At 43.9% G+C, this 3,562-nt stretch overlaps 1 pseudogene; it reads left to right on the top strand.

Annotated features, from left to right (window-relative positions):
- Positions 1 to 257: 257 nt before the first annotated feature.
- LOC119469624 lies at positions 258 to 596 on the top strand (annotated as a pseudogene).
- Positions 597 to 3,562: the final 2,966 nt, after the last annotated feature.

The raw sequence follows: 3,562 nt of genomic DNA, 5'->3' as shown, positions 1-3,562 counted from the left end.
GGAGACTAGTAGTGATGCACAGGCTTACAGCCCTGACCCTGCTGGAATGTGCCCATGAGAGAACAGGGTTAAAAATAAAGGGGGGGGCAGAGTTGATGGCTGACACCTGTAATCCCAGCACTCTGGGAGGCCAAGGCAGGCGGATCACTTGAGGTCAGGAGTTTGAGACCAGCCTGACCAACATGGTGAAACTCTGTCTGTACCAAAAACTACAAAAATTAGCCACACAAGGGTCTGGGAAAGGGGCGGCAGGCACCATGTCTGGCTGGGAAAGTGGCAAGAAGCAGCCCCTGAAACAGCCCAAGAAACAGGCCAAGGATATGAACGAGGAAGATTGGTTTTCAAGCAGAAACAAAAAGAAAAGCGGAAGAAACTCGAAGAGCTAAAAGCAAAGGCCGTGGGGAAGGGGCCCCTGGCCACAGGTGGAACTAAGAAATCTGGCAAAAAGTAAGCTGTTCCTTGTCCCTGAGGAGATGGTGACCCTTTATTTCATCCGTATTTAAACATCTGTATTCCCTGCCATAACATCTTTTGCCATCTATAACTGGAATTAAGTGTTGTCTTAAAGCTGTTGTACATTTAAGAATAAACTTTTGGGCTGGGCGCGGTGGCTCACGCTTGTAATCCCAGCACTTTGGGAGGCCGAGGCGGGTGGATCACGAAGTCAAGAGATCGAGACCATCCTGGTCAACATGGTGAAACCCCGTCTCTACTAAAAATACAAAAAATTAGCTGGGCATGGTGGTGCGTGTCTGTAGTCCCAGCTACCCAGGAGGCTGAGGCAGGAGAATTGCCTGAACCCAGGAGGTGGAGGTTGCGGTGAGCCGAGATTGTGCCATTGCACTCCAGCCTGGGTAACATGAGTGAAACTCTGTCTCAAAAAAAAAAAAAAAAAAGAAAGAAAGAAAATGTTGGCCAGGCATGGTGGCTCATGCCTGTAATCCCAGCACTTTGGGTGGCTAAGACAGGCGGATGACGAGGTCAGGAGATTGAGACCATCCTGGCCAACACGGTGAAACCCTCTCTACTAAAAAAAAATACAAAAATTAGCTGAGTGTGGTGGTGTGCGCCTGTAATCCCAGTTACTCTGCAGGTTGAGGCAGGAGAATCTCTTTAACCCAAGAGGCAGAGATTGCAGTGAGCCGAGATTGAGCCACTGCATTCTAGCCTGGAAACAGGGTGAGACCCTGTCTCAAAAAAAAAAGTGTTCATTCTACTGGAATTTATTTTATTACAAGAACAGTAAGCAAAAGGACTTCATTTAAAGAGAAACTAGGGAGGTGACCAGGTGAGGTGGCTCATGTTTGTAATCCCAACACTTTGGTAGGCTGAGGCTGGCAGATCACCTGATGTCAGGAGTTAAAGACTAGCCTGGCCAACATGACAAAACCCCATCGTTATCAAAAAACACAAAAATTAGCCGGGCATAATGGCACTCACCTGTAGTCCCAGTTACTTGAGAGGGTGAGGCAGGAGAATCACTTGAATCCAGGAGGTAGAGGCTACAGTGAGCTGAGATCGTGCCACTGTACTCCAGCTGGTGGAACAGAGTGAGAGGCTGTTCCCCAAAAATTTGCATATTATACATATACTTTATATATTATATATATTTATATATATATGAGGTGACAAGAACTGATTCCCCAAGGAAAGGGTGTTGCATTTTCTGTGGTTTTAAGGTGATCATGTACTGGTTGTTAATTTATATTTTCCCGTTATGCATGCCTTTTTTTTTTTGGAGACGGAGTTTCGCTCTTGTTGCCCAGGCTGGAGTGCAATGGCAAGATCTCTGCTCACCACAACCTATGCCTCCCAGATTCAAGTGATTCTCCTGCTTCAGCTTCCAGAGTAGCTGGGATTATAGGCATGCGCCACCACACCTGGCTAATTTTTTTATTTTTAGTAGAGACAGGGTTTCTCCATGTTGGTCAGGCTGGTCTTGAACTCACAACCTCAGGTGATCCGCCCACCTTGGCCTCCCAAAGTGCTGGGAATACAGGTGTGAGCCACCACACCTGGCCCATGCCTTTGTTTTATTCTTCTTTACTGTTCTGTATTCTCTAAATCATTTTTAGAGAGCAAAGGAATGATTGTGGCAAGCACAGTATAATTCTGGAATCACAGACTATTGAACAGTTTCCTCGTAGGAAATATCCAAGGATCGGGAACGCTCATCTAGAGGAGAAACTTCAGAACTACTAGGTCACCTTTCTTTGAAAAGAGCTACCTTTCCTCCTCCTGTGGATAAAGGTCTACAAGCACATTCACAATAAAATAACTGAAAATAGCTAATAAAATGATGCTATTAATATGAGATGTTTAAAGGTCTTCAGTCAAAAAAAAAAAAAACCCCAAACAGACTGGGTGTGGTGGCTCACGCCTGCAATACCAGCACTTTGGGAGGCCTAGGTTGGTGGATCACCTGAGGTCAGGAGTTTGAGACTAGCCTGGCCAACATAGGGAAACCCTGTCTCTAATAAAACTACAAAAAAAAAAAAAAAAAAGGAAAAAAAGAAAAAAAAAATTAGCCTGGCATGATGGCATGTGCCTGTCTGTAATCCCAGCTGCTCCGGAGGCCAAGGTAGAAGAATTGCTTGATCCAAGGGGGCAGAGGTGGTGGCAGTGAGCTGCGATTGCGCCATTGTACTCCAGCCTGGGCAAAAAGAGCGAAACTTTATCACAAACAAAACAATCCAAACAACAAAGCCAAATGTTCATTTACATTTAAATAATTTTAGAGCAAAGTTTATATACTTGCTGCACCTCAGAAAGAAAATTTCAGCAACTGGTTTCTTTTGCATCACATCTGTACACAGAAATGACCTTGTTAAAAAGGAAAACGGATTTCCCTAGTATTAGCAGGTTGACAGTGAGGGGAGTGAAAGGAGTCTGTCCTTTTTTTCTTTTTTTAAAAGACCGGGTTTCACCATGTTGGTCAGCTGGTCCTGAACTCCCGACCTCAGGTGATCTGCCCGCCTTGGCCTCCAAAGTGCTTGGATTATAGGCGTGAGCCACCACGCCTGGCCTGGGAGTCTTTCAAATATTTAACCTGAAGTTAATGTCCACGTCTGGTACTTTTTGGACACACATCCATATAAAAAAATACATCAAGAATATACAATTTACAATTGTCAAAAAAAACCCCAAATAATATCAATTTTGAAGTGTGAAGGCAATTAAAGTTGATATAGGATTTGAGCTAGGCTGGGTATGTAATACAATTAACAATTTGGTTTGGAGAGTCAAAACATGTATCAGAGAACCATAAACGACACACAGTAAATCTTGTTTTACAGAAACATATACAAACTTCTTGTATTAAAATTTTCACGCCAGCATTATTTACAAGAGCGTAAAAGGAGCTGCATACAGCATCTTGGGCCTGTAGTCCCAGCTACTTGGGAAGCTGAGACTGGAAGACTGCTTCAGCCCAGGAGTTCCAAGCTGCAGGGCGCTATGATCTCACCTGGGCAACACCCGTCTCAGACAAAACAAAATAAAACCCAAAACCTATTTAACAAATCTGGTGTCCAACAAGATAATTTTTTTTTTTTTTTTTTTT

This window comes from Cebus imitator, unplaced genomic scaffold (assembly GCF_001604975.1).
Source record: "Cebus imitator isolate Cc_AM_T3 unplaced genomic scaffold, Cebus_imitator-1.0 Scaffold19, whole genome shotgun sequence".
Lineage (NCBI taxonomy): Eukaryota > Metazoa > Chordata > Mammalia > Primates > Cebidae > Cebus > Cebus imitator.
The sequence above is the reverse complement of the archived record's forward strand: the minus strand, read 5'-3'. Positions and strand labels throughout refer to the sequence as shown.